Source organism: Oncorhynchus mykiss, chromosome 3 (assembly GCF_013265735.2).
Source record: "Oncorhynchus mykiss isolate Arlee chromosome 3, USDA_OmykA_1.1, whole genome shotgun sequence".
In the NCBI taxonomy this organism is placed as follows: Eukaryota; Metazoa; Chordata; class Actinopteri; order Salmoniformes; family Salmonidae; genus Oncorhynchus; species Oncorhynchus mykiss.
The window spans coordinates 42,875,598-42,883,657 of record NC_048567.1 but is presented as its reverse complement, the minus strand read 5'-3'; the positions used below and the strand labels follow the sequence as shown (position 1 = coordinate 42,883,657).

The 8,060-nt window shown below is 40.6% G+C and overlaps 1 protein-coding gene across 3 annotated transcripts in view; it reads right to left on the bottom strand.

Annotated features, from left to right (window-relative positions):
- Positions 1–335: 335 nt before the first annotated feature.
- Positions 336–8,060, bottom strand: part of LOC110519980 (nck-associated protein 5) — a 136,666-nt gene continuing 128,941 nt past the window's right edge. For all 3 annotated transcript variants that reach the window (XM_021596914.2, XM_021596915.2, XM_036974128.1), the window contains one exon: positions 336–2,174. The gene's annotated coding sequence lies outside the window, so the exon portion shown is untranslated. The remainder of the gene's footprint in view (positions 2,175–8,060) is intronic.

Below are 8,060 nucleotides of genomic sequence, written 5' to 3'. Positions count from 1 at the left end.
ACTTATTTAGGCTTGTCATAACAAAGGGGTTGAATACATTTCAGCTATACATTTTTTATTCATTTGTAAAAATTTCGAAAAACATAATTCTACTTTGAAATTATGGGTTATTGTGTGTAGGCAAGTGACAAAAAAATCTATATTTAATCCATTTTAATCTCAGGCTGTAACACAGGGATCCTGAGTGGCGCAGGGTGCTAGAAGCGTATCACAACCGTCCGTGATTGGGAGTCTCATAGGGCAGCGCACAATTGGCCCAGCATTGTCTGGGTTAGGGGAGGGTTTGGCCGGGGTAGGCCATCATTGTAAATAAGAATGTGTTTTTAACTGACTTGCCAGGTTAAATAAATTCAAAAATAAACAACAAAATGTGGAAAAAGTTAAAGGGTGTGAATACTTTCTGAAGGCACTGTAAATATACATTACATTATACAAAAATCATGTGTTGGGGTTAAATTGAAAACCTGCTTATAACTTCCATATAGCCATCTATTAAGTATTTCCTAAATGAGTAATGGCATTTCCCTGAGCTGACTGCATAGCAATATTCATGTTGCGCTTATGTATAACTGAGTTCGTAGGTATACTGTACATACAAGAGTTCAGTAATGTGTAAAAGTCATTAAAAGTGCTTGTTATATACAAAGCTAACATGCTTTTTAATATACTTGTTCATGCGGTTTTAGGGTGAATCTATTCAACGTAGTGACATACAGGAGCAATGGTCCATATTGGATGTTGGGTACTGTATTTATTGAATATTATCAGAATCCTGTCAATTAAAATGCCCAATTGTGTGCAATCAATTAGCTGAATTTCTCAGAGATCAAATTATATTTCAACAAAATTATGTTTCAGGAATACTAATGGAATCTGTCACTAACTACAGAACCAATTTCAGAACAATCTGAGATGAGGGATGTCAATCTTCTTTTTTGTGATTTTTGAGGTGGAACGACACAGTTATGAGTGGAGATCCTGCCTATACTTTACTTCTGTGATTGATAGCGTATTAGCCAGTCAGACGTCCTTGAAGTTATGTTTGTTGCACACTGATTTTGTGTGTCAGTTGACAGTACATGTAGACAGGTTGCCTGACAACGTCAAAATTATGCCTGCGCATTGATGGGGCAGAAGACCATGAGTTGTTATTATTCTGAATGGTCAGATAGCTAGCAACATTGACAAAAAGCTGCCATGTGGGGAATCGTATGTGGTTTGTTTCAGCTAGTTGTATCTTGTTCTTGATACCATGTCTTGTTTTGAGGTGCTTGACTTTCTGTATGTCTATGCTAATAGGGCAAAAATTCGCTAGCTACCTACCAATTATCTTTAATTATCTATTTGAGAGAAAACAACAAGTAGTTATTGGGCAAAAGTATGTTTTCAATAAACATTCGGAGACTAAATATATTTCACGTTTTCAATAATCCTTTGGAGTTTATAGTTGTTTTGCCCCAAAGTTGAGCACGCATCGGTTTTGTTCCTAAACAACCCAACCGCATATTGCCCAGCACAGAACCTAGCAAGTCAGTCTGTATTGTTTTGCTAACTGTTAAAGAGATAGTTCACCCAAATGACTAAATTACATATTCTTTACTTTATCCTGTAAGTAAAACCAAGGCATGAATTCTGTCTTACCTTGTCCAAAGACTGCTTACAGGGTAAGGAAATCAATATTTTGTAAATTGAGTAAACTATCTCTTTCATAAAACTCCCGAAAGAGAGAAGGTCATTGTGGCGTTCTTCCCACGCCATCCGTCTACAATTAAGTTGACAAGATAAGGAGCGATTAGAAATTACAGCACAGTACCAAAGTGTGAGCTAACTGGTAAAGCTACTGAAGAGGCTAATGTGTGTCAAGTACAGCAAACCAAGTCCAATGACGATTATAATTGCCTGTGACTGTAAATCAATAGTTTACTGATTTTAACACTTCGGGTCCTGTGGACAGAAACTCATCAGAAGGAAATGGGCAACTTTCAGGCTTCTAGCCTTCATATGTTGACATAACATGTTTTCACGGGCAGTTCTATTCCTAAAGGTAGGTATAGTGCTTTTGTTTGACCATGAGCCATTGTAATCATGCATCTCCCTGTAGGTTACATGCCTGCTGATTGCCCTCTCTCTCTATCTCTCCCCTCGATGCTGCTCATTTTGTTCCAGAATTTATTCTGAAATGGAAGAGGAAAACAGGATTAGATGATACATGGGGAAAAATCAACATCTGTGTCACACAAAAATGCAATTGTTTCATTATGAAAAACAGCAACATCTCCACCCACTGCTGTTGGGATGAAAGTTAAATTTCAACCTTCCTGCTAATAATACAAAAGTACCTCAAATCTTAGCGTTTCAGCCATATGGACAATCAAGGAGTTTCATTGCAATGGCATGAATCATTTGCAATTGGACGATTATGAGCTCAGCAAAATGTTCGAGACACCTGTCGCTCTGCAGCTGCCAAGGTGTTGGAATGCAACATAGGGTCAAAGTCATAAACTTCAATCATTCTTGCTCATAATGATGTTTCACTGAAGGCTGCATATTTGACGATGGAACCTAGCCCCAAGGTTGTTATTCAAATGACAAATACTTTTAAACGTTAATTAAGTACATTACAGCATTAAACAAGAACAACTAGGGGAGGTGAGAGATGCTAATGTATTCTAAATCACCCCTTTCTGAACTACCAATTACATTTGGTGTCTCTTTCCATGGCTATTTAGTCGGTTTCAGGGGAGATTTTTGTGGGAACACATATAGATCAGGTTTAACCTCTGGCTTTAAAGATATACCAATAATGTCATCATGTCAATCATTGGGTCAAAGTGGTGACCTAGAGGACTGAATTAAATGATTACAGCTGTGCATGGGGCCCTTACCTGACCAGCAAAAACTCTGGTTCACCAATCATACATTATTATTAATACTGGGAATCGTTATGCTCTTAGCTAATACAGACAACAAATACTAACCTTACTGTTAATATTTTACTTTGACCTTGGGACCAGCACATTGCAAAGACATGTTTAAGGCTACTGCCAGGAGTGATTAAAAAAAGCATACTTCCTGGATTCCTCTCAGGAAAATGTAACATATACAGAAAAAGCGATGCAGAAGGCAGAAGTCACACTTCACTTAAACTTCACTTTCCTAAAAAAGTTTTCTGACAGACAAACGTGGTGAGAAAGTAAGATGTATTGGACCTCGGGCTATTGTCGAATTCCTAACCTTACAGCAAACTACAACCTCTTCCGATGCTTGTGAAATAACAGGACATGTAGCAGAAAACAGTACACAGAAGCAGTTCTGGGATAGTGTATAACAGTGTATACGACAGTGCAATCTATCAGTCAAGTCTTGACTTTGACCTGCTGTACGGCTCTTTACAGTCAAGTGCAGTCTCAAATTTCAATGATGAAATACGAATCACTATAATGTCTAACATTCTTTTCCAAATGGTCAAAGTGCTTTACACTTAGAACATTATTTTGAATGGTAGTTCAATTAAGTTACCTAAAATAGATAAAAGTACTGTCATCAATATATTTGTACTGTCATCAATATATGTGTTGATGTTCCAGTCAGTCTACATTACTTACTTACTTTTACAGTGACACACAGGAATACACTAGACTATATTTATGGTCATTCTGTCCTCCTGTCTGTTATCATTCCTCCTGGGGACATCCAGTGAAGGTGGAGAGTTAGAGGCCGCACTTGACAAATAGCTTAGACCGTGGGGTGGTATAGTAATGGGTTTAATCAATACTCTCATGAACCTGACAGAGAAATCAGGATGGCCCCAGTCTTTGACTATAAGTGTGGCATCCACAGGACACTGTTAAATGACTCATCATACTCCAATTTGTCAAGGGAATTGAAGATAAATAATCAAGAGCTTTATCGTGGTCGAGTGCAACCAGGAAACAATATAATACTTTTGGAAGTGAATTGATAGTGACCCACTTGTTTTTATTATTTTTATAGTTGCTATTCTCAAAATTGACCCGAGGAAGAGTAGCTGCTGCTGCTTTAGAAACAGCTAACGGGGATCCTAATAAAATACTAAACTAAACAATCACACCTATTTCATGACAGATTTAATATTTAATGCAGAACTTCCTTGAGAATGAATTCCATCTTATTTGATATCCACCAACACCAAAAACATTGACAGGATGCACTCTTTAACAATAGAAGCGCAGAGGCAGTCATTTTGACTGCATGCGGATTTAAGATGGAAATATCTGTCGTGGCCCCTCTGTCCTTGACTTTTCCTTAGTAGTGTAGGTCTATTTAAAACACTTACAGTATGTTAGAATTTTGATATCACAAACAGAATTGGTGTTATGAGCAGTTTTAAGAGGATGTCATTTTTTTCAGTGGAACGCCAAAAAGTTACTTTTTCAAATCCTCCTATAGAGTCAAATGCAGTTAAGGGTAAAATGGAGGGTAAATTACAGGAAAATATCTAAGTTTACCAGTAAACTACCAGAATTTTGGTAACGTTCAAGGATTTTATGTAATTTATCACAAGACATCTAGTGGCCCTTTTGGGTACTTCAGATTATGACCAATGACTGTAATTATCTCTGGCCCTCTGTATAGCAATTTTAACATATAAAATAATGAATTCAATTTAATGACCTAGCTGTAAAACATTATCCTTAATATAAACCAATTTTCTCTTTTACTTTATGGTCTACCACGAGAAACTCATGGACAATATGAACACAGATATAAAAAAAAGGAATACTATATATGAATTACTTGTTGTTTTAGTTATTCAAGTATAAATTACCAAAGTTACCATAGAGAGCTGTTAATTACCATTACTGTTAATTACCAACATTAACAAAGTTTCTGGGGCCTCCTGGGTGGCGCAGTGGTTAAGGGTGCTGTACTGCAGCGCCAGCTGTGCCACCAGAGACTGTCCCAGTCTCTGTGACCGGGAGGTCCGTGGGGCGACGCACAATTGGCCTAGCGTCGTCCGGGTTAGGGAGGGCTTGGCTGGTAGGGATATCCTTGTCTCATCGTGCACCGGTGACAACTGTGGCGGGCCGTGTGCAGTGGACGCTAACCAAGGTTGCCAGGTGCACAGTGTTTCCTCAGACACTTTGGTGCGGCTGGCTTCCGGGTTGGATGCGCTGTGTTAAGAAGCAGTGCGGCTTGGTTGGGTTGTGTATCGGAGGACGCATGACTTTCAACCTTCGTCTCTCCCGAGCCCGTACGGGAGTTGTACCGATGACACAAGATAGTAGCTACTAACAATTGGATACCACGAAATTGGGGAGATAAAGAGGGTAAAATTCACAACAAAAAAAAATATTCTGGTAACATTGGTAAATTACCGGTAGCTTTGCAACCCTACATGGAGGTCTTGGGTAACATAGTATCAGAAACAGCAGATTCTGAGGTTTCCAAAACCCTTACCTTTGCCAAATAACTCTAATTCTAATGTTACCCAAGACCTTCATAAACACAACCAAATGATTATTTTTCCAATAGCATATATGAAATGCATTTATTAGACTGTTAGAATGTTGCAGTCAAAATGGCTGCTCATCGTGGTAGTAAGGGGGGGTAGCTGTAGGAATACACTTCCATTATCAACCATGACTCACACACTTCAGCCGGCCTTTTATTCATGGCTTGCTAATGGCTTCAGAGCACATTATCCCACATATAACTGTAAAAGCATTGGTTTCATGCATGTTATCATTAGAAGCCTCCTTCCAGTGTTTTATTCACTATTCACTTCTTTAGCACACTCTGCCAACCCGGATGTCTTAGCCATGTCTGAATCCTGGCTTAGGAAATCCTGAAATTTCCATCCCTAACTATAACTGCCAAAGCGCGCAGAGTTGCAATCTACTGCAGAGATAGCCTGCAGAATTCTGTCATACTATCCAGGTCTGTGCCCAAACAATTTTAGTTTAGTTTAGTTTATTTTTTATTTTTACAGGGACACTGCACATTAATCAACGTTTCAGTAAAAGTGCCGGTTTTAGCCAGCCGGCTAATTTTCAACCGCAGTCCCTGGGCAGGTTATTAAAAACAATTACAATATAGACAATAGCAGCATAGGACAAGCAAGACATAGCATACAGACAGAGCAACATAGGACAAGCAAGACGTAGCATACAGACAGAGCAACATAAAACAAAAAGCAATTTGAGCTTCTTCTTTTATAAAATCCACCTTTCCAGAAACAAGTCTCTCACCGTTGCAGCTTGTTATAGACCCCCTTCAGCCCCGAGCTGTGCCCTGGACACCATATGTGAATTGATCGCCCCCCATCTATCTTCAGAGTTCGTACTGTTAAGTGACCTAAACTGGGACTTGCTTAACACCCCGGCCGTCCTACAATCTAAGCTACATGCCTTCAATCTCACACAAATAATCAAGGAACCAACCAGGTACAACCCAAAATAAGTAACCATGGGCACCCCCTTAGATATCATCCTGACCAACTTGCTCTGTAAATACACCTCTGCTGTCTTCAACCAGGATCTCAGCGATCACTGCCTCATTGCCTGCGTGCATAATGGATCCGCGGTCAAACGGTTACACCTCATCACTGTCAAATGCTCCCTAAAACACTTCAGCGAATAGGCCTTTCTAACCGACCTGGCCCTGGTATCCTGGAAGGATATTGACCTCATCCCGTCAGTAGAGGATGCCTGATTGCTCTTCAAAAGTGCTTTCCTCTCCATAAGCATGCCCCATTCAAAAAAGGTGGAACTAAGAACAGATATAGCCCTTGGTTCACCCCAGACTTGACTGCCCTTGACAAGCACAAAAACATCCTGTGGCGTTCTTCATTAGCATCGAATAGCCCCCGCGATATGCAACTCTTCAGGGAAGTCAGGAACTGATATACTCAGTCAGTCAGGAAAGCAAAGGCTAGCTTTTTCAAACAGAAATTTGCTTCCTGTAGCACTAATTCCAAAAAGTTTTAGGACACTGTAAAGTCCATGGAGAATAAGAGCACCTCCTCCCAGCTGCCCACTGCACAGAGGATAGGAAACACTGTCAACACTGATAATTATACGATAATTGATAATTTCAATAAACATTTTCCACGACTGGCCATGCTTTCCACCTGGCTACCCCTACCCTGGCCAAAACCTCAGTACCCCCTGCAGCAACTTGCCCCCCCCCACCCCAATTCTCCTTCACCCAAATCCAGACAGCCGATGTCCTGAAAGAGCTGCAAAATCTGGATCCCTACAAATCAGCTACACTAGACAATCTGGACCCTCTCTTTCTAAAATTGTTGCAACCCCTATAACTAACCTATTCAACCTTTATTTCGTATCGTCAGAGATCCCCAAAGATTGGAAAGCTGCCGCGGTCATCTCCCTCTTCAAAGGGGAGACACCTTAGACCCAATCTGTTATAGACCTATATCCATCCTGCCCTGCCTTTCTAAAATCTTCGAAAACCAAGTTAATAAACAGATCACCGACCATTTCGAATCCCACCGTACCTTCTCCACTATGCAAAATGGTTTTCGAGCTGGTCATGGGTGCACCTCAGCCACCCTCAAGGTCCTAAACGATATCATAACCGCCATCGATAAAAGACAGTACTGTGCAGTCGTCTTCATTGACCTGGCCAAGGCTTTTTGTCGACAGACTCAATAGCCTTGGCTTCTCAAATGACTGCCTCGCCTGGTTTACCAACTACTATGGCCTGTTGTCCAGACCTCTGGCAGTCTCTATGGGGGTGCTACAGGGCTCAATTCTCTGGCCAACTCTTTTCTCTGTATACATCAACGATGTCGCTCTTGCTGCTGGTGATTCTCTGATCCACCTCTATGCAGACGACACCATTCTGTATACATCTGGCCCTTCTTGGACACTGTGCTAACAAACCTCCAGACGAGCTTCAACGCCATACAACACTCCTTCCGTGGCCTCCCAACTGCTTTTAAATGCTAGTAAAACTAAGTGCATGCTTCAACCGATCGCTGCCCGCACCCTCCCGCCCGACTAGCATAACGACTCTTGATGGTTCTGACCTAGAATATGTGGCCAACTACAAATACC